This window comes from Scyliorhinus canicula, chromosome 13 (assembly GCF_902713615.1).
Source record: "Scyliorhinus canicula chromosome 13, sScyCan1.1, whole genome shotgun sequence".
NCBI lineage: Eukaryota > Metazoa > Chordata > Chondrichthyes > Carcharhiniformes > Scyliorhinidae > Scyliorhinus > Scyliorhinus canicula.
Genome location: NC_052158.1, coordinates 46,149,890 through 46,173,525, shown reverse-complemented (window position 1 = coordinate 46,173,525; position 23,636 = coordinate 46,149,890). Strand labels below are relative to the sequence as shown.

The window sequence follows — 23,636 nt, the reverse complement described above, 5'->3', positions numbered from 1 at the left end:
AGTGATTGCGCCATCTCCCTCTGAGACTGTACCATCTCCACCTGGATCTGTGTCATGTCAGCCAGTGCCTCGGCAATGCCGCCAAGGCTCTCAGCCATGGCCCGCTGTAACTGGGCCACGCTCAGAAGTGCTGCAATAAGGTCCAGGTGGCTCTAGCACATGACTGAGAGGGCAGCCCTGTCCTGGGCCTCGACCACCGCCTGCAGAGTGCCCCAGGCCATTGCCAAAACCTTCGCACCCAAGGCCTCCACTGCAGACGTCGCCTGTGTGGTGTTGGCCTGGGTGGCACGTTTTGTCGCCACCGCCTCTTGCTCCTGCACGAAGTTGGACTCCTCCAACTGTACCTGGAGTTACTGGATGGACAACCCCTCATGTGATCCCTGGCAATGTGACTACATCCCCACGATCGATGGGACCACCCGTTCCAGAAACCCAAAACCTATCTGGACGGCTGCTAGTTCATCGGGTTGGCCTGCCCTCCGACTATCTGCCCCCTCGGGAATTCCTACCTCCACCTGCTGTATCGGAGCATGTGTGTGGTGTGCATTAGATAGTCCCCCAGGAGCCTCTTCACTAACATGCTCAACTGAGGTGAGTGTCACTGGGATGGTGCAGGGTGTTGAAGACAGCTGTGACGGGAAATCAGTGTCATCCCCGGAGCCGGGGTGTGCTGGGATTTGGGTTGATGGCTCTCATCTGTGTTGGTGTTGTCCTCTCCGCTGGTCACTACCTCGGATTCTGGCTTGGTTGGGGGTGGAGAGAAGTTTGCAAATCTGTTGCAGAGTAGACAACGGCTGCAGTCACCTAAAAACTGGAGATCATGTGTATCTATGGTGGTCAGTTTCATTTTTGTATGGAAGTGATTGAGGTAAATGAGTTTCATCGATGAATGTAATCGGAGGTTCCTCTGCAAGGTCTAAAGTCAGGTCAAAGTCCTAAGTGATGTCTGTATAGGTCACCTCTCACGTGTTTGAGTGTTGATGGACCAGGTGATGCATTGACTATGCGAAAATCTTGTCACATCTGAATTGTTCCTCAATGTAGATCCACTGGTAACCAGGAGGTTTAATGAGTTAAGAAAGCCTCATCATAAACCTCAGACTGGACGGATTTCTCCCGTCTGCAAATTCTTTGATGGAGCAAGAGTTTTGACGAATTTGTGTCGTCTTTGCCAAGCACCTCACTCTTAAATGGTTTCTCCCTTATTGGTGCGTGTGGAGGGATGCTGACTGCGAGAATCATTTCTCACATACCTTGCACATGAACAGTTTCTCTCTTGTGTGAATGCATTGGTGTACACAAAAGTGAGATGAGTGTGAGAAAGATTTGTTGTACACCCCACAGATGAACGGAATCTCCCCAGTTTGAGTATTTTGGTGTTTGTGAAAAGTTGATGATCACGTGATTGATTTGGCGCCTCACCCGTTAATGGTTTCCCCCCCGGGGTGCAGACGTCCGTGTTTCAAGAGATTTGTTCACCATGTGAAGGCCTGGTCACATTCCTCACTTATGAAGGGTTTCCGGTGTGAATGCTTTGGTGGTTCACTAGTGATGATGAATGTGGGAAGGTTCGAGTGCACACCTCACATGTGGGAAGTTTTGCTTCCATGTAGCTGACCTGTGTTCTAGTTGGAACAAGAAATGGTTCTTTCTGATAAATTTCAAATCTGATATGTCAAAACGCCCCTGACCCAACTAATATCCAGATGATGGTTTCACTGCCCAACCTTCTATATGTTAAACAATGCTGCAGTTATTCTTTGGGGCAGCACGATAGCACAGTGGTCAGCACTGTCGCTTCACAGCGCCAGGGACCCGGGTTCAATTCCTGGTTTGGGTCACTGTCTGTGTGGAGTCTGAATGTTCTCCTTGTGTCTGCTTGGGTTTTCTCTGGGTGCTCTGGTTTCCTTCCACAAGTCCCGAAAGACTTGCTTGTTAGGTGAATTGGACATCCTGAATTCTTGCTCAGCGTACCCAAACAGGCGCCGAAGTGTGGCAACTAGGGGCTTTTCACAGTAACTTCATTGCAGTGTTAATGTAAGCCTACTTGTGACACTAACAAAGATTATTGTTATGGTAGTAGTCAGGATCTATCTGCGGTGTCTGTCCTCTCTGTATTCTCTGGTGTAGTGCGGTGCAATCCTTCTGTAAAACAGTAAAAGGAAACATGATTTCCTCCAACTCCCTCTCCCCTTTTGCTGAAGTGGCTGACTCCTCAGTTAGAGACTGTTCCACAGTGAGTACCAGTCTGCTATTCCCCTGTTTTTCTTTTTTCTCATTTGACTATCACACATCCTCTGTTTCCAGCAGGGACACTGGATAGTGACCAGGAACACACAACATGGCTACTTTCTTTATTCCACCCAGACCCCCATCTTCTGAGGCACCGTGAGGACAATGGAAAAGACTGTCGGGCAGAGTGTAAAATGGGCTATTAATTCACTGAGAGCTTAATTCATGCTGGCAAAGAAGTTTTACCCTCAGAAAATGTGTTTAATACAAAAAACACTCAAGAGAAATGTTAAATCGGAATTGAAATGCATCCAATAAACATTCAATATCCAACATACAGCCAATCAAATAGTTCAGTTCTGTGATTGACAGCTATCACAGCCAACAGGGAGAGAGGAAAGGGTAGGCCCCATGGACATGTCAATCACTTAACACAGCCAGTCACATAGGAGGTGGGCCTCACTCATCAGTGCTCCGCCCAGTTGGTAAACTTTGGTTTAGACCACACTTGGAGAGCTGTGCACCGTTCAGATCAACATATTGAAAAAAGACAGAAAGGAACTGAAGAAGGTGCAAAAAAACACTGATAACAACGATATTGAGCACATAAGAAGTCTTATAATACCAGGTTAATGTCCAACAGGTTTGTTTTGAATCACTAGCTTTCGGAGTGCAGCTCCTTCCTCAGGTGAATGAGGAGGTTGGTTTCAGAAACACATATATCAAAGTCAATAATGTAAGACAATACTTTGAATGCAAGTCTTTGCAGGTAATTAAGTCTTTACAGGTCCAGACAGTGGGACTGGAGAGATGGATAATCACAGGTTAGAGAGGTGTGAATTGTCTCAAGCCAGGACAGTTCATAGGATTTCGTAAACCCAGGCCGAGCAGAAACTGATAGTCAAGTTCCGCACATATGAGTATGGCCTCAGCCGGGACCTTGGATTCATGTCACATTACATTAACGCCCACCATCTGGCCTGGGATATCGGGGAATTGCGATTTTATGTTTTGGCAATCGGCAGGGTTACATGGGGCTGGTGTCTGGGGTTTACAGGTCCCTTCTACCCCTTTCGTTTTGCCAAACCAGGCCGGACTGCAGGCTGGTGTGGGTCACATCGATGGTGTGGGTCTAATTGGACCCTGTTTAATTGTCCGAAAACCCCAATAAACTGATTCCAGAGCCGTCCGGCATATTCTGTGGGATGTTCCTCTTGCTGACAATTGTTTAGGCCATCCCTATTGGACCCTCAGGACGGCTGCCTTCATTTCGGGTAAGGTTTCCCCAGTCACATTTTGGGGGTCGGGTACGGTGAACGGATCACAGGGCTTAAAAATAATAAGATAAGCTTGACCTCTGCCTCGTCTAGGCCATTTAAAATATGGTATTGAGCAACGTTCTCAAAAAGAGCGTTTGGGTCTGGAGGGTTTGAACGCGCCAATGGCTTTAGCAAGGTCAGTGAGTTGTGTCATGTCCGTCCTGTCAGCGGGTGGTGACCAGATTCATCGGGAACGGCAATGGAATCAGGTGGTGCAGTCGGTTTTGTTGCTTGGAACGGAAGTGGGGGTCCCCAGTCAGTGTTGGGACTGGCTGTCACAGACATCCTCCTCTAATTCCTCGCATTCTACCCCTGAGTCACTGTCTGTGGAATCTGTATTAAAGGCGCATATTACACTTATTTTTATTATTAGTTGTGACTGTAATTTCTCTATCTCGTGCAGTCATTTGGTGTGGTCTGTTGTGCGGGTACTATTCTCTTTCCCTGCTTGGTGCAAGACTTTTACTGCAGCCTGTAGGTCGCTGCATTTTAATTTGAGTTCCTGTAACTGCTTCAGCGCAGCATCCTTCTGATTGATGGCGCACTGTGGGCGCGATTCTCCCCCCCCCCCCCACGCCAGGTGGGAGAAAAGCGGGAGGGCCTCCCGACATTTTTCACGCCCTCCCGCTATTCTCCCCCCCCCCCCCCAAAACCTCGCCACGAATCGCTGCTCGCCGTTTTTTACGGCGACCGGCGATTCTCCGAGGCCGATGGGCCGAGCGGCCGGGACTTCACGCCCGTTTCAACACGGCAGCAAACACACCTGCTCGCTGCCGTCGTGAAACGGGCGCCAGATGCCCATTTGGGGCATCTAGAGGCCCGATTGGCACGGGAGCACCACAACTGTGCTCGGGAGGGGACAGGCCCGCGATCGGTGCCCACTGATCGTCGGGCCAGCGTCCAAAACAGTCGCACTCTTTCCCCTCCGCCACCCGGCAAGATCAAGCCGCCACGTCTTGCTGGGCGGCTGAGGAGAAAGACGCCAACTGCGCATGCGCGGGTTGGCGGGCCCAACCTGCGCATGCGCGGCCTACGTCATCGGCCGCGTCAGCCGCCGTGACGCACAGGGCCACGCTCCTAGCCCCGCCCGGGGTGGGAGAATCGGCCCTGGAAGTGGCTATGAAGGCTGCCGTGGGTCTCGGCCTGTCCCACGGCAGCCTTTATGATTCTCCGCATTTGCAGAGAATCTCGCCGTGTTTTTTGATTTGCTTTATCATATTGAGCCTGGAACTGGCTATTGTGTATCACGTTAATACGGTTTCTCTCCTTCCTCATTCCTATTTCTGTTCCTAATTGTCGAATACACGTGGTCGGGTCCACCAGGTCCTGATTTAACTGTGGCATTTGACTATCCTTTTCTTGTTTTAATGGATTAAATTGCGCTTCTCTATCTAATCGGGACTCCTATTATCTGACCCTCTTTAATGTGTTTTAATTGACTAATCTATTCTTTAACTTACTTTATTTACGCTATCTGGGCTTCTCTGTCCCATTTAACTCTGATTATCACCTCTCTTCCGCGGAGCGGCAATAAACAACTTACGATCGCAATTGCTTTACTGAACTTGGGAGTCCAACTACCCACCTCTTTATGGGTGAGGTTTCCAGCAATTTTCTCCCTCGGATCCCAGATCCGATCTCAGGAACTGTACCCATTTGGGCCATTTGTTATTCAAATATGTAGTGAGGCCTTCCTCACACTCGGGACAACTGGCCATCACTATTTTTTCCTTAGTTTAGGGTTCACTGCAGGTGTATTGGAAACCAATTGGGATAGGGATCCGGTTTGCGCTAAATTCTCTCCCACAGAGTGTTTCCAATTCTCTTGGCTATCCTAATTCTGAGTACACAGTTTGTAAACCCCACGTCCAGGCACCTAGTTTATGGCTCAATTTACTGATGGAAACCTTATGAGTCCTTCGCTCACTTAAGACTGTCCATCATGTGAGGCATATACCCTCTTAATTCAGGCTCAGACAGTGTTGGGGAAAACGGGGTTGAGGGGTCCAACTTTGGAGCAATGAGGGCACTTCTTCTCAAAGCTCCATCTGGGGTGCCACAATGTTGTATCTGTCTAAATCAGATACTTTTGACCAGTTCACGTACTCAAAAGTTTTACCTAGGTGTCTTTAATTGCGAGGAGAACAAAAGACAAACACAAGTATAAATTCGCTGGCAGCATCTTCCTTCTATGGTAAATCTTCTGGATGGTCAAGGTCACCTCCCATGTCAAGTCTTCTCTCTTGAAAGCAGCATTGCGGTGGTTAGCACTGCTACCTCACGGCAGCGAGGTCCCAGGTTCAATACCGACCCTGGGTCAGTCTGTGTGGAGTTTGCACGTTCTCCCTGTGTTTGCATGGGTTTTGCCCCCACAACCCAAAGATCTGCAGGGTAGGTGGATGGGCCATGCTAAATTGCCCCTTAATTGAAAAAAAAAATTGGGAACTCTAAAAAAATTTTTTTAAAGTCTTCTCTTGTGAAGTGCCTGGGTGCCTATTTTTACCCCCACCCCCTCCCTTCACGCCCTTTTGCCACTTCCTTTGGCTTCCTGCCAATGAGGCATTGCGAGAGGGTCTCAGCATCCAATGGTCCAGTTGACAATTGTTTAACAGAACACTTGAGCCTGCCCCAGATGTCCATCTGAGTGTCTGGCTCAATATAGGCTACAGACAATGGACTGGTGCATATCAATAGGGTGTGATGATCTCTTGATGGACGAATTTTTTTTTTTTTTTCAAAAAATATACTTTATTCAAAAAATTTATCATAATCTTTACAGAACATTTCAAAATACCTTGACTGTACATTTCTGTCTGATTTACATTCATTTGCCTTCAGTTCCATTGGGATAACGTTGCACACGTATCCTACTATAAGCTACAGTTCTTTCTTCAATATTTACATTTACATTACTTTGTTTCTATCATACATTGTGGTAATGGAAAAAAAGAACCTCGGACCAAGGGGTTTTACACTGTTACCAACCCCTCGGTGTACATTTGGTGGTAAGACCTTACACTGTGGTCTTCCCCCATTGCGCCTTGGCGGCAGCTGCCCCAAGCTTGAGTGCGTCCCTCAGCACGTAGTCCTGGACCTTGGAATGTGCCAGTCTGCAACACTCGGTCGAGGACAGTTCTTTGCACTGGAAGATCAGCAAGTTTCGGGCAGACCAAAGAGCGTCTTTCACCGAGTTGATGACCTTCCAGCAGCAGTTGATATCTGTCTCGGTGTGGGTCCCTGGAAACAGTCCATAGAGCACAGAGTCCTGTGTCACAGAGCTGCTCGGGATGAACCTTGACAAATACCACTGCATCTCACTCCAGACCTGTTTTGCAAAGGCACATTCCACAAGGAGGTGTGTGACTGTTTCATTTCCCCCACAACCTCTCCGAGGACAGCGTGCATTGATGCTGAGCCTTCGGGTGTGCATGAAGGATCTGACAGGGAGGGCCCTTCTCACCACCAGCCAAGCGAGGTCTTGGTGCTTGTTTGAAAGTTCTGGTGATGAGGCATTCTGCCAGATGGCTCTGACAGTCTGCTCAGGGAACCATCCAACGTCCTCCACAGTCTCCTTTTCTCTGAGGGTCTCGAGGACATTACGTGCTGACCACTGCTTCATTGCCTTGTGGTCAAAGGTGTTTTCCTTCAAAAAAATTTCCACGAAGGATAGGTGGTACGGTACGGTCCAACTACTTGGAGCGTTCCGCGGCAATGAGGCCAGGTCCATCCTTCGTAACACCGGGGACAGGTAGAACCTCAGTATGTAGTGACACTTGGTGTTTGCATACCCGGGGTCTACGCACAGCTTGATGCAGTTGCACACAAAGGTGGCCATCAGGATGAGGGCGGCGTTGGGTACGTTCCTCCCTCCTTTATCTAAAGGCTTGTACATTGTGTCTCTTCGGACCCGGTCCATCTTGGATCTCCAAATGAATTTGAAGATGGCCCGGGTGACTGCTGCGGCGTAGGTCCGAGTGATGGGCCAGACCTGCGCCACGTACAGTAACACCGAGAGTACCTCACACCTGATGACCAGGGTTTTGCCCGCAATGGAGAGGAAGCGCTGCTCCCACCAGCCCAGTTTCTGTTTTGCTTTGGTAATTCGTTCCTCCCAGTTTTTGGTGCATGCCCCAGCCGCTCCGAACCATATCCCCAGCACTTTCAGGTAATCTGACCTGATCGTGAAGGGGACAAAGGATCGGTCGGCCCAGTTCCCAAAGAACATGGCCTCGCTCTTGCCGCGGTTTACCTTGGCTCCTGAGGCCAGTTCAAACTGGTCGCAGGTGTCCAAGAGCCTGCGTACAGACGCGGGATCCGAGCAGAAGACGGCGACGTCGTCCATGTACATGATCTCTTGATGGACGATTGATAAAGCAGATCCAGACATGCCCAGGCAGCCTGTCTGAGTTTGTGTATTCGAACTTGGCCAAGTCCGAATTCCCATCAGGCCATTCACTGGAGCTGACTAGTTTAATTTAAAGTGTGCAATTCTTTAATTTCAAATACTCAATTTTAATCAGGCTCAAAACTCAGCCCTGTTAGGTTTCTACAGCTGTTTTATCAATCTTCTGTATAGATTTGTAACTCGGAACAAATCAACTTAATCCAAACTACCTGATTTGCCAACATTTTGTGTTCCTATTCAATAAAAAAATCGGGAGCCTGACCCAGGGCCGGGACTCGAACCCGGGTCCTCTGCGTAAGAGTCCTGTACACAATATATGAAAAATGAAATGAAATGAAAATCTCTTATTGTCACGAGTAGGCTTCAAATGAAGTTATTGTGAGGCTGTTACAGGAATCAAACTGTGCTGCTGGCCTGCTTTCAAAGCCAGCAATTTAGCGTTGTGCTAAACAGCCCCCTATATTGGTCAATACTGTATCACTGTGGCTGGTATATTTTCCCCATCAGTAGATTTAGAATTTCCAGTTTACAGGAAGCAGAACATTTCCCTAAGAAAGAAATACTTGTATTTTTAAATTAACTCTCATAAATTGAGGACACCCAAAAGCACTTTGGAGCCAAAGAATTGTGTTTTTAAGTGTAAAAACTGTTTAAATGTATTTTAAAAAAGAGAAAAAACGTTTTGAGTGCCCAATTATTCCCCCCCCCCCCAATTTTAGGGGCAATTTAGCGTGGCCAATCCACCTAACCTGCACATTTTTGGGTTGTGGGGGTGAAACCCATGCAGACATGTGGAGTACAAACTCCACACGGACAGTTACCCAGGGCCGGGATTCGGACCCAGGGCCGGGATTTGAACCCGGGTCCTCAGCGTCGCAGTGCTAGTGCTAACCACTGCACCACATGCTGCCCCCAAAATGGAACAAACATGACGAGTAAATCAGTGCACAGCAAGATCCCACAAACAGCACTGTGATAATGACCAGCTAATCTGTTTTTGTGATTTTGATGGCAGAATCCATATTGACCAGCACATCAGGGATAACTCACCTGTAGGGTGGCATGGTGGCACAGTGGTTAGCACTCTACATCACGGGGCTGAGGACCCGGGTCCAATCCTGGCCCCGGATCATTGTGGAGTTTGCACATTCTCCCCGTGTCTCACCCTGACAACCCAAAGATGTGCCTGGTAGGTGGATTGGCCATGATAAATTGCCCCTTAATTGGAAAAAAAAGAATTGGGTACTCTTTTTTTTTTAAATTTCTGATACAACTTTGTGTCTTTTTTAAAAATAAATTTAGAGTACCCAATTCTTTTTTCCAATTAAGGGGCAATTTAGCGTGGCCTATCCACCTACCTTGCACATCTTTGGGTTGTTGGGGGCAGACCCACGCAGACACGGGGAGAATGTTGAGGCCAAACGGCCATCTAGGATGGTGTCCTGCAAAAGATGCTGGGAGAATTGGCCAAGTATAAGGACAGGCAGGCTGCAGTTTAAATAAACATTGATGAGCAAGCTGCAGCCCAGACATAATAATACACAGGAAAAAGACCATTTCCAGGCCATCCCAGTGACAATAGAAACACACTGTCAATCACGAATGTCTACCAGACACAACGGCACCTATATTCCATATTTGGAAGGGTCTAATGCCCCTAACACTTGCAGGTATGGCCGGTGAGTGCACACCCTGAAATCGATTTGACAGCCCCTGATTGGACTTAATGCAGCCAGCAACAGCATACAGGTTAAAGACACACTCTGGTAGCAACAATGTGGAAACTCCACACTGACAGTGACACGAGGCCAGGATCGAACCCGGGTCCTCGGTGCCGTGAGGCAACAGTGCTAACCACTATGCCACCATACTGATACAACGTAGTGTCATGGGATCTTTTATATTCGACCTGAGATGACAGAGTCTTGGTTTAACTGATCTGAGAAATGGTACTCTGACAGTTCAGCACTCCCTCAAATCTACTGGAGAGTCAGCTTCAGTGCTCAAGTCTCTGGAGTGAGATGTCAACCCACAACATTTTGACTACGAGACGAGAGTGCTAACTAAGCCACGGCTAACAATAACTTATATTTCTGTGGTATTAGATTTATTTCTAAGGGATAAGTCTCAAGGCTGTGTACAGAATCCCCTGTAAACTGGCAGCCTGAAAGTTTGATTTGTTTTAAAATGGTAACTAGTTGGAGCTGCACGTGCCAGCGTTGCCTGTGTCTGGGTTCCTGAAGCTGTGAAAGGTGGTAAAGTTCCTGGTGTCAGAAATGAAATTGATGGAGAAAAGGGGGTAGACTTTTCTCCAAGTCACTCCTACGAATAGAGACAATCCTGATCACTGGGTCAATCTCCCCTATGCCCCCCTCTCCTGTGCATGTGCTGATCCCACCACGACATGTAATTACAAACTTGGTAGCTGTGGATCTTCCTCTTCTGTAAACACATCCGATGCTACACATCCCTCACTGACGGTGTCAGTTATAAAGCCCCCGAGGATGAAGAATGCTATTTCCATACTAGAAATCTCTGTCAAATATTCACCAGAGGAACGGAGACAATAGCTGTAATGTGAAGTTTTATTCAGATGGGACAATGACAAGTTTAAATCCCCACCTGATCTGCTGCTCAAAGTCACCTCCATGTCCCCGGTCAGTTTCCCAAACTTCAGGAAACTCCTGTTACTGCAGAAATATTTGGATTGGCTGTGAGAGACGTCAATCAGAGAGCCCACCCACTCTGCCCATTCTCTCCTCTTCCTCTACCACAGCTACTTCATTTCCTGTAGGGACTCAAAACCAAGTCAGGAGATGGTAAGTGAAGGAGCAGAATTTAGAATAATTACATTGCACAATATCCACACTAATGTTCAAGCAGTCTGACTATCCTGTGGCCAATCAGGTGTGGAAATGCCCTTTATGTTGTGTGAGAAGATCCAGCTCAGAGACCTGTTTACTCGGTGCTTTGTGCTGAGCTGTTTGATTGGCTTTGTGGTGGATATTGAGGGTGTTTATGGGGAGCATTTCCCTTCTGATTTACAGGCTGAGTTTTGTTGATGGGTCATTGCTGAATATGAGAAGGGAGGTGTAATTATCTGGGAGGGGCAAGAACATTTATTCAAATGTCTGCTTTAAAGATTTTACCTGAAGGCCTTGGTCTATCCCAAAAGCCTGGGCTTGAATTCGAGTTGAGCCTGAGGGCTGTGCCTGAGAGCTGTATTTGGGATGTGCAGTCAGAGTATCTAATTTCCCAGGATAAACCAGAACCCTTCAATCAGCTACATAGAGGCAATATTTTCTTACCTTCCAGCACTTCCTGCCCAGTGTGTTTTCTTCAAATAATTTGGGAAGGCAAGTGGGGAAATTTCAAAACCTCAATTTAATTAACATTTCTCTTGAATGGTTTTACATTGAACACACATGCAAAGGGTAAAACTAGTCTTTTTCAGCACAACACTGACACAGCACAGTGACTGGGAAGATGGGGTCTGGGTGGAGGAAAGAAAGCAGCCGTATTGTCTGCTCCTGGTCACTATCCAGTGTCCCTGCTGGAAACAGAGGTGTGTGATAGTCAAGTGAGGAAAAAGAAAAAACTTGTATCTGATCCCCGACACAGTGGAATAGCAGACGGATACTCACTGTGGAACAATCTCTAACTGAGGAGTCAGCTCCTTCAGCAAAGGAGGAGAGGGAATTGGAGGAAATCATGTTTCTTTTTCCTGTTTTACAGAAGGATTACACCGAACTACATCAGAGAATACAGAGAGGATAGAAACTGCAGATAGATCCTGACCATCACCCAAGGAGCATCTGCACAACTGTGGAAAGAAATCCAGTCCCTTCACAACATTGCTCAACACAGAAGATTGGGCAGTGAACCTGTCGTCTGGAAATCAGTTAGGTTGGGGGAGCTGACATATCACCAGATCTGAAACTGGCCAGTGGTGTAGAACCTTCCTTCAGAACAAACCTTTCCGAAGGTTCGGCTGTGGTAATCAGTCAGGATAAGGCTGGGAAGAAATGTGAGTGGACTCTAAGTGTGGTGAGAGCTTCAATCATTCATCGACCCTCATGAACCACTGGCTTATTCCTCCAAATGTGAGGCTGTTCAAGTGTGGGTCAGGGACTCTACAGGTTCACAAGGTCTTCCTATGTGAATTTGTTACAAGTACTGTTACTCCAAGCACAGCCAGATGGAAGGGAAACAATTCATTTGTGATGTCTATGATAAAGGTTTTGTGAATTCTACGAATCTCCTGAGGCACCAGATGACTCACAGAGGGGAGAAACCATTCAGGTGTGATGTTTGTAATAAAGGTTTTGTGAATTCTACGAATCTCCTGAGGCACCAGATGATTCACAGAGGGGAGAAACCATTCAGGTGTGATGTTTGTAATAAAGGTTTTGTGAATTCTACAAATCTCCTGAGACACCAGATTATTCACACAGGGGAGAAACCATTTGGGTGTGATGTGTGTGACAAGTCCTTCTCACAGTCATCGACCCTCCATCAGCACCAACGCATTCATACAGGGGAGAAACCATTCACTTGTGAGGTGTGTGACAGATCATTCACACGGTCGTCAAGCCTCATGGAACACAAAAATATTCACACAGGGGAGAAACCCTTCAAGTGCAAAATGTGTGATAAATCATTCTCGGAATCATCGACCCTTCGTAATCACCAGCGTATTCACACAGGGGAGAAACCCTTCACGTGTGAGGTGTGTGACAAATCATTCACAAGGTCGTCATACCTGCGTAAACACAAATTTCTTCACACACAGGAGAAACCTTTCAGGTGTGATATTTGTCAGATGACTTTCAATGAAAATAACAACCTTGTATCACACCAGCGTATTCACACAGGGGAGAAACCCTTCCTGTGTGAGGTGTGTGACAAATCATTCACGCGGTCATCAAGCCTCCGTAAACATAAACGTCTTCACACAGGGGAGAAACCCTTCACGTGCAAAATGTGTGACAAATCATTCTCGGAATCATCGACCCTCCGTAATCACCAGCGTATTCACACAGGGGAGAAACCCTTTACGTGTGAGGTGTGTGACAAATCATTCACACGGTCAACCTACCTCCATAAACACAAACGTCTTCACACAGGGGAGAAACCCTTTAGATGTGATGTTTGTCAGATGACTTTCAATGAAAATAACAACCTTGTATCACACCAGAGGATTCACACAGGGGAGAAACCCTTCACGTGTGAGGTGTGTGACAAATCATTCACACTGTCAAAAAGCCTCCGTAAACATAAACTTCTTCATGCAGGGGAGAAGCCCTTCACATGCAAAATGTGTGACCAACCATTCTCGCAGTTAGCGAACCTCCACAGACACCAACGCATTCACACAGGGGAGAAACCCTTCACGTGTGAGGTGTGTGACAAATCATTCACGCGGTCATCAAGCCTCATTGAACACAAAAATATTCACACAGGGGAGAAACCCTTCAAGTGCAAAATGTGTGACAAATCATTCTCAGACTCATCGACCCACCGTAATCACCAGCGTACTCACACAGGGGAGAAACCCTTCACGTGTGAGGTGTGTGACAAATCATTCACACGGTCGTCATACCTGCGTAAACACAAACGTCTTCACACAGGGGAGAAACCCTTCAGGTGTGATGTTTGTCAGATGACTTTCAATGAAAATAATAACCTTGTATCACACCAGAGGATTCACACAGGGGAGAAGCCTTTCACGTGCGAAGTGTGTGACAAATCATTCACACTATCAAAAATCCTCCGTAAACACCAACGAGTTCACACAGGAGAGAAACCCTTCACATGTAAAATGTGTGACAAATCATTCTCGCAGTTAGCGAATCTCCACAGACACCATCGCATTCATACAGGAGAGAAACCCTTCACATGTGAGGTGTGTGACAAATCATTCTCACAGTCATCGACCCTCCGTAAACACCAACGTGTTCACACAGGGGAGAAACCACTCGCATGCGAGATTTGTGACAAATCATTCTCACAGTTATCGACCCTCCGTCAGCATCAATGTCTTCACACAGGGGAGAAACCTTTCACATGCAAAATATGTGACAAATCATTTTCATGGTCATCGACCCTTCGTAAACATCGACGTATTCACACAGGGGAGAAACATTTAACGTGCAAGGTAGGTGACAAAGTATTCTTGGACTTATTGGCTTCTTGCATACACCGTCATATTCACATGTACGGTACGTGACAAATCATTCCGCGTCATCTTCCCTCTGCGCACTGCAATACATTCACACAGGAGATATCGCATTCACATGTATTGGATGTAAAAAATCGCTGTCAGACTAATCAGCCCTTTGCTCACACTGGTGAGAATCCATTTGTATGTGACAAATCATTCTCATGGTAATCAGATCTCCAGACACCAGCATATTCACACTCTGGCTCACCTGCTTCTGCTACACTGAGAGTTGTCTGTGTTGTTTACCCTCCAGTGCTCACACAGGGGAGTTGTCCTTCCAAAGCACTGTCTGTCTCAGCAGTGTCTGCTTCCAACCTCTCCCACCATCAGTCCAATCATTTCATGATGGTCAAATTAACCTTTGACCAGTTCGCCAAACATCAGCAAAAGAAGACATCAATCTGTATAGAAGCTGCTGTTTATGCACAAGTTTATGTACAATTCACAAGAGGGTAATATCTGAATATTAAATATATATATATATGTTAATTTTTGAAATTTTGAATCATAGTTTTTGAGTTGAAAATACAGAAAGATCACATGTTTCTTTTCTAATTTTTTGAGCTTTTGTAAAAATGCAGTTGTTTTGGAGATGGCTCTGATTTTGTCATAAGATTGATCACTAATCAGAAGTCCCCCTGGGTACAGGCTGAAAACTGTCTCCAACACTTGGAAAATGTGTCACAAGACAGCACAGCAAAGTGTGGTCCATGATTCATTTTTAATTTTCATTTCTTCCTTTAGGTAAAGCTGACCCATAAATCCCAGGAGTGTTCATTGACTGGAGGGCGGGTTCCGTACATCAAGGAGCAGACAAAACAGGAGGAGTTCACGAGGAAGCAGTTTGGCCTCTCCAACCCGATAACCAATGGTGGATCAGATATGGGGATGAGCGAAGGTGATGTCAGCAGCTGAGTGTTTAAACCATCAGGAGGAGAGTTAATTGATGTGACAAAAGATAATAATTGTGAATTTCGTCCTCTGACAGATACACAGGTGTCCATGGACACATCAGATGGTGATGGAGGAGAGTTGGCAGCAGCGACCGAGATTCCTGAAAGGGCTGATGAGGAAGGGACGGAGGTGAATACCTCACAGCAATGTGGCATGGCAGCTGCAGTGGATGAGGGAGAGGAGTGTCAGGAGGGTAAGATGTCTGATTTGGAGGGTAGTGTTGGTGAGTTCAAGTTAAGTATTGTAGCTTGTGTGAAGGAGGAGCCCTGTGATGCTCTGGCTGCTGTGCTGGAGGGAGGGCGCTCAGAACCTTCCGGAGGTGAGAAACCTACGTCTTCAGGAGCAGAAGCTCCACTGTCTCCACAAGCACATGGACAACACCAGGCCCACGCTGCTGGTGAAGAAAATGGAGATGATCTGAAACCTCTTGAGCACTTACATCAGGAACAGGTTCAAAGTACAGACAGTTCTCAGGCCACTTCTAACATGCCTCAACAAATATTGACTGAATTTAAGACAGGTGTTAGCCAGAATATGCAAAGAACTAATGAAATTCTTCAGCATCATCTACAAAGAAACAATGAGTTTCTTCAGCAGCAGAATGAGGTTCTAAGACAGCAGAATGAGATTCAAAACCAGCATCTACAAAGAAACAATGAGATTCTTCAGCAGCAGAATGAGGTTCTCTATCAGCTTCTGCAAAGAAGCAATGAAACTTTGAATGAAATGAGGCAGATTCTATCTCAGATTGTAGCACCTGCAGCTCCTGGCCAGTCGCAGCCCAGTGCAGAGGCAACTGCTGCTGGACATGCCTCTGGTACAGGAGAGGTCATGTCACAGCGATGGGGGAGACACAGAAGGCATTAGGGTCCCTCCCTCCAACACTGCCTCCTCAACCCCATTATCTCCCCTTTCTGAGAGATATTTTTCTGTCTGGATTCTTGGGTTACTTCACAGCTCCAGGGTCCCAGGGTTCGATTCCCGGCTTGAATCACTATCTGTGTGGAGTCTGCATGTTCTCCCTGTGTCTGCGTGGGCTTCCTCCAGGTGCTCCGGTTTTCTCCCACAGTCCAAAGAGGTGCAGGTTAAGTGGATTGGTCATGCTAAATTCCCCTTAGTGTTCAAAAAGGTTAGGTGGGGTTGCTGAGATAGGGTGGAGGGTGCTCTTTCCAAGGGCCGGTGCTGACTTGATGGGCTGAATGGCCTCCTTCTGCACTGTAAATGCTATGACAGAAAATGGTGGAAGAATCAGAAACCCGTGTGTCCCGTTCCACCCCTCCCGTCCTGACTGCACCCCCCCCCCCCCCCCCCCCCCCCCCCCCCGATTACTGCACCTTCTATTTTCCTGGGATCAGGACTGGACCAAGTGCAATTTGCATGTTTCACAGATACAATTGTCCATAGAAATTAACAGCTGTGTCCACTGTGTGGTTTTGGGTGAGATGTGTCTGAAACCCAACATGTGCAGATGAGACCCAACAGGAGTAGGTCTGAAATTTTTGAAATTGCATAAACTCATCGGAACTGAGAGCTAAAGGAACTGCCAAAAATAATTTTCGAAATTGTCAAGATAAACTGTCAAAGGAAGCTCCCCAGTCATTTAAACTGCCTGCCTTGAACTCTGAAGAAACTGGAGTGTTAAAAATTATTGTCTTTCATGCTCTCTGTTAATATAACCTCCGGGATTGACTGGAGTAATGTTGCATGACACGTTTCACAATCGTATATTGTCACATCATTTTAATTGACAGTTGCAAGTGTTTATTGGCACTTCAAGTGAGACTATAAACTTTAATGCTTGTTTTTGTTTTCGACAGGAACATGCAATTGAATGATATGTTTGTTATAAGGAATGTAAATGTACAAATTGTGTTTTTTAAACAAATGAATGGTTTAAAAAAAATAAAGTCTGGAACAGCATTTTATTTAACCTCAGCATGGATCCGGAGGTCTGTCCATTGTGAATAATAGATGAGATCTTATGAGTTATGTAAGGGCAATTTGGGAGGCATGGCCTGGTTTGAATTAGTTCAAAATTGGCATAGAGGTTATAAAGAGCCATGTGGACTGGGTGGGGGATAGAGGTTGACATGGAGGGGCATGGTCAGGATGTATAGGATGACATAGAGGGAATGAGGGGCCGCACATCGGCAGAGTTGGGCCGTTGGTTAGCATAGATGGGATGTGGGGAGTGTGTGAGGTGTGATGGCTGTTTTATGTTTCTCTTCTTTAAACTTCGATAAGCGCCAGTGCTCCAAGACTGGCCTTCCACCCAGCCCACTTCCTCACCTAGCGTTCTCTTCACTCATTCCAGGGTACTCCACCACCCTGGAACAAAAATCCCAACTTCCAGCCTCTAACAGTACAGCACAAAGCACGGAGTAAACAGGTCTCTCAGCTGGATCTTCTCACACAGCATGAGGCATTTCCACACCTGATTGCCCACAGGATAGTCAGACTGACTGAACATTAGTGTGGATATTATGCAATGTAATTCATAGGAATGCTGATCCATCACTCACTGAATTCCTGAATGAGTGTGGATATTACAGAATGCCATCTCTAGAAACTGCTCCTTCCCTGGTAAATGTTCAACAGAGATTTCCAGTGTGGAAATAGGAGTCTTCACCCTCGGAAGCTTTCAAACTTATAACATCAGTGTGGGATGTGTAGCCTCGGATGTGTTTGACAGCCGATCAGAAGAGGAAGACCCACAGCATCCAAGGCAGTGATGACGTGTGATCAGAACATGCACAGGAGAGAGTGGATCACAGGAGAAAGGACGATAGGAGTGAGGAGCAGATATTGAGAGAGGAGTGTAGCCAGCTGGGGTGGCCACGTCCCGATTACAAAATGGACACTTGCAGAGAACAAAGGGAAAATTGGACAATGCTGAGAAAGCAAGCAGGTGCAAGGTTTGTTTGTTGATTGGAGTTTGCAGCTCCCTGACAAGACCGATACTGCAAAGCAATTAGCATACTAATGAGCCATCTCCGGGGACAAAAGAGAAACATTTAAGCAAACGATACCAAAGCAGACACCGGCGCCAGAGGAGACTAAAATAAAGCAGGCCAACAGTCAACTAGGGCCCGCCCAGGAATTAGGGCAGCCACCCCTTTATTGGAGGAAATCAATACCAATGATTAGGATATGGTCCAATTAATTGGGGCCAAGTTCAAGGTCCGCCCAAAACGCGCGAAGCCCCTTTGGGGTATAAGAGGAAGCCCCCAAGAGAGAATCGTCCTTCTTAGCCTTGGCTCTCAGCGACGAGAGGCCTGCCTAGCAGCTACACCAGACAAGCAAGTCCAAAGTCAACGACGCTACGAGATAGACGCTCCCAGCTACTATTCTATACAAGTTCGATGCCAGCAGCCTCAGAACCGGACAACGGCCATTGTTCCTCTGACTGAGTGGGCACCCGAAGCTAAGTATAGGCTTTTAGTAGTAGTGATAGTTTAGTCGGTCAAGTTTGTGCATGAGTTTAATTGACTGTGTGTAAATAAATGAGTATTGATTTTGAACTTACTAACTGGTGTATTGAGTCTTTGATCAGTATTCGGTTTTGAACCTTGTGGCGGTATCGAAAAGATACCTGGTGACTCTTGAGCAAGCATAATTAGAATTAAGGACGGCGACCATATTAACCGCCATAGACAGAGCCAATTAAGGAGAGCATAACGAGCAACAGGAGAATGAACTCAAGGAGTGACTCTATCATGTACAGTTAAGTTGTGACTCAAGGAGTAACACTGTGATTCGGGGAGTGACCCTGTACCCAGGGTAAAAACTGTGTTTGGTGAGTTTCTCTTGCTTGGGAAGTGACAATGACTCGGAGATTGACTCCAAAGTGGCCAACTCTGAGGAAATAAAATAATGGATATTTGATCGTGGGATCTCGGCAGGTACGGTGGTGGTGCGGGGGGGGGGGGGGGAGTGTGTTTAGCGGCAGCGGTCCGTAAACTGGTGAAGGAGGAGGTGGGCAATTAACCTGATTCTAGATTTTAAAGCACGTAAACAAACCATTCGGCCGATCTGCTTCCTACTTTTCTATGCTGCGCGTGAGCTTTTTCCCTCACACTGTGTCTCTTGCCAAAAGAAGATGGTCGCCAATATGCATCTGCACAGACGCGCGGGTCTACAATTGTGCCAAAATCCAATGATGTCGGACTTCCGGTGGCGGCCATGAGCTGAGCTGTTGCACAAAAGGTGGCTCTTGTCTAAGAACTATGACTATGGCCTTTTAACCCTGACAAACCCTAAGGGGAGCACGGTAGCATGGTGGTTAGCATCAGTGCTTCACAGCTCCAGGGTCCCAGGTTCGATTCCCGGCTGGGTCACTGTCTGTGCGGAGTCTGCACGTCCTCCCCGTGTGTGTGTGGGTTTCCTCCGGGTGCTCCGGTTTCCTCCCACAGTCCAAAGATGTGCGGGTTAGGTGGATTGGCCAGGCTAAATTGCCCTTAGTGTCCTAAAAAAAAAATAATGTTAATGGGGGTTGTTGGGTTACTGGTATAGGGTGGATACGTGGGATTGAGTAGGGTGATCATTGCTCGGCACAAAATTGAGGGCCGAAGGGCCTGTTCTGTGCTGTACTGTTCTAATTCTAATTCTAAAAAAATGGGCACCAAAAGTACAACCACACTGCCAAACATGATGGGAATGAGCCAACCACCTACCTGAAAAACCAGCAGAGACGAGGGGAAGGAAACCTCAGCCTCAGAGCAGGGAACCACACGTGGAGGCATGAAGCCAGTGAGGGTCGTACCAGCAGAGCTCCCAGCACAGACCCAGGCACTGATGGACAAATTGACAAACGTCATCCTTTGAGCTCTTGAGACATAGAGAAAAGATGAGCTGAGACGTCCTAGCAGCCGTCGAGACGACAGTGGAAGCCGTGATGGCCTTCATAAGTTCATCAGTCCATGAGAGGGTCATTTAGGAGTCTGGTAACAGCGGGGAAGTTATTTTTGAATCTGTTAGTGCGTATTCTCAGACTTTTGTATCTCCTATCCAATGGAAGAAGTTGGAAGAGTGAGTAAGCAGGCTGCGAGGGGTCTTTCATTATGCTGCCTGCTTTCCCGCTTTTCCAAGGCAGCGGGGGGTGTAGACAGAGTCAGTGGATGGGAGGCGGGTTTGTGTGATAGACTGGGTGGTGTTCAAGACACTGTAGTTTCTTCCGGTTTTGGGCCGAGCAGTTGCCATACCAGGCTGTGATGTAGTCAGATAGGATGCTTTCTATGTTGGTGAGTCAATGTGGACATGCCAAATTTCCTTAGTTTCCTGAGGAATTATAGGCGCTGTTGTGCTTTGTTGGTCATAGCGTCAATGTGGGTGGACCAGGATAGATTTTTGGTCCAGCATCTCTGACTTTGTCTATATAAATGTTTCTGGAACATACCTCTCCATTGACCTGAGGAAGGAGCTGCGCTCCGAAAGCTTGTGTTTGAAACAAACCTGTTGGACTTTAACCCGATGTTGTAAGACTTCTTACTGTGCTCACCCCAGTCCAACGCCGGCATCTCCACATCATTCTTAAATATGAACCAGTCCACTGACTCCAAGCAGTCATGTAGGAGCTCTTCTGCTGCCTTGGACCAGCACTGCACGACCTTCTTAACCGGATTCTCCCACTTCAGTTTCTTGTATGCCGGGGGGGGGAGCACCGTCATATGGTCCAATTTTCCGAAGAGCGATCGGAGGAAGGATTGGTATGCGCCCTTGATTTTTGTGAAGCAGTGGTCAAGAGTGTTGTCTCCACTGGTGGGACAGGAGATCGGTTGGTGAAATTTTGGCAGTGCACTCTTGAGGTGGCCTTGTTGAGGTCCCCGGCCACGATAAACAAGGCCTCCGGGTGTTCTGTTTCATTGTTATTTATAACTGTACAACTTGTCCAGCGCTTTCTTCACTTCTGCATGGGGTGGGATGTGATAAGGGCTGAAGTTAACTCACGTGGAAGGTAGTACGAGCGGCACTTCACGGTCAGGTATTCCAGGTCCGGGGAGCAGTAGGTCATCAGGGTCGCCACATCCAAGCACCAGGAGGAGTTGATGAGGAGGCAAACCCCTCCACCCTTTGCTTTGCCTGATGACGCCGTGCGGTCCATCCAATTTATTGAGAAGCCGTCAGGTTGTATGGCAGTCTGGTGAGGCAGGGGTGAGCCATGTCTCTGTGAAACAGAGCACACAGCAGTCTTTTACTTCCCTCTGAGAGGTAAATCTAGTGTTAAGTTCGTGAAGCTTGTTTTCGATCGCTTGGATGTTTGCCAGGAGTATACTGGGGAGAGGAGACTTGAAACCACGTTGCTTTAGTCTCACCTGCAGACCACCAGGTTTTCCTTGCTTCCTCGGTCAGCGGCTGCATCTGGATGGTTCTGGGATCTGATGAGAGAAGTCTGACCTTCTGGCGGGGGCCGGGGGCTGGTTTCGTTTTCGGGCTCATGTCGGCAGGGTCTCGGGCCTACCTTGCGGTGGTTTTTGGGGTTGCCGGGGGAGCATGTTTGCAATCTGGTCGGGCCCAGGGTTCCGTAGGTACGGGCCGACTTTTCGGCACGCTCAGGTCCTCTCGCGATGTCTCCGCCATTGTGGGGGTCTTTAATCCGAGTTTGGGTCGCAGGCAGGGTCCTCCTAGGTCAGCTTAGGCCGAGTCCTGTGTTCTGTTCCAGCATTAGTGGTCTGGTCAGGCGCCCCTGGAGTGAGACCTTGGAATAGGCCTGGTCAGGCCTCTACATGGATTCTTCCTTCCATCCTTCGGTAAGTCAGGTCGTTGGGCGGGCATCTCCGGGTCAGGTCGCTAAGTGGGCCTCTCATGGGTCGAGTCTCGTGGTCGGGGGCCGGGTCAGGTGCTCACCCGGCTGGATCAGGCATTACCAGGGGCTGCTGTCGGTTCCTCAGTCGGGTCAGGCGCTCCGACGGCCAGGTCAAGTCCAAATCCAGGCCAGGGTCGGAGTTTGGGCCTCTTCAATTTCCGGGTTGGGTGGTTCGGGGAGTTCTGCCGGATCAGGTTGAGTCATCTGATCCAGCCCACGGGCTTCTGAGAATCTGCAGGTAAGGAAGGACTATGTGAAACGTTTCATTCATGTTTCGACACCAGGACAAAGGGGATGGCCATAATGATGAACAGGATAGTTTCATTCACGGTGACGAGCACAGTGATGGACCGGGCCGGGGGGGGGGGGGGGGGGGGGGATGGAGATGTGATGGTCAGCGGGTCACTGGAAGGGTCCTTGGTAATATATACACACCCTGAATTGGGACAATGCAGAATCCATCAAGAAGACGATGGCCAAAATCCCGGACCGAGACACTCGCCAACTTATCATGGGCGGGGTGGGTGGATTTTAACTGACAATGGACAGATCCAAGCCCAGGACAGGAACCGTGTCAGTTATGGCACGAGAATGAAACGCCTTTATGGAGCAGTTGGGGGGGGGGGGGGGGGGGGGGGAGGGGGGTGGGAGGCGTGAACCCTTGGAGCTTGAACCACACAAGAGAAAAATAATTATTTTTCTCCCATGTGCGCAAGGGATGGGTGGTAGAAATATTTAATTCATGTTTTGACACTCACGCATAAACTTCATTGTCGTAGAGAAGATGGTGCTTCCAGGGGTAACATAGGAGGAATACTCTGAGATTGTAATCTCCGACCTTTCGCCACACTACATGGACTTGAGGTTGAAGAAGAGCGAGGCTCAACCCCATGGAGGCTGGATGCAGTAATTGTGGACAAAGATTCCCAAGCCATGAGTAGTTATCTAACCTGCAACCAGAATGGGGAGGTCTCACCCTCTACTTTCTGAGCGGCACAGAAGGTGGTGATTAGGGGTGGAATCATAGCATATAGGGCCCTTGGGGGCAAGAAAGGGTGGCCAAGCAGCGGCTGATCGACTCAATACTGGAGGTGGATCGGGGGTCCATAGTCCAAACCATGGAACTGCTGGCGGAGAGGAAAAAGCTTCAGATGGATTTTGACCTGCTTTCCAAAGTAAGGCAGTCCACCAGGAACAGGGGGCCTTCTATGAACATGCAGACAAAGAAAACAGGCAGCCATGAGATAGCGCAGAATTAGAGACAGAAATGATAGGATGGTAGCAGATCCAAAAGAGGTCAATGAGGCCTTTACAAACTTCTACCGAGGACTATACACCCTCGGTGTAGGGGATGGAACTATCCCCGACGGACTGGACGTTCCGGTGGGGGAGGACAGGAAACAAGGGCTGAAAGCACTGTTAGAACTGGGCAAAATTGTGGAATGCATTAATTCCATGTAATCGGGGAAAGTGCTGGGACCAAACGTGTTCCCAGTTCTTTTACAAAAAATTTGCAGCAGCACTGGTCCTGCACTTGTGGCAGATGTTCGATGACTCGCTGTCGAAGGGGCCCTTCCACTCATGCTGGCCCAGGCCTTGATCACACTGTTCCCCAAAAATGACAAAGATCGGGAAGGGTGTGGAACATACAGACCCATCTCTCTCTTGGATGGTGGTATAGTGGTTTGCACTGCTGCCTGA

The 23,636-nt window shown here is 47.8% G+C and overlaps 2 protein-coding genes across 2 annotated transcripts in view; one reads left to right on the top strand and one right to left on the bottom strand.

Annotated features, from left to right (window-relative positions):
* The window catches only part of LOC119976646 (zinc finger protein 2-like), a 482,048-nt gene that overhangs the window by 206,533 nt on the left and 251,879 nt on the right, over positions 1-23,636 (bottom strand). The gene's annotated exons all lie outside the window — the stretch shown is intronic.
* LOC119975587 overlaps positions 10,570-23,636 on the top strand; it is a 639,245-nt gene continuing 626,178 nt past the window's right edge. The window contains exon 1 of the mRNA XM_038815373.1: positions 10,570-10,775. The gene's annotated coding sequence lies outside the window, so the exon portion shown is untranslated. The remainder of the gene's footprint in view (positions 10,776-23,636) is intronic.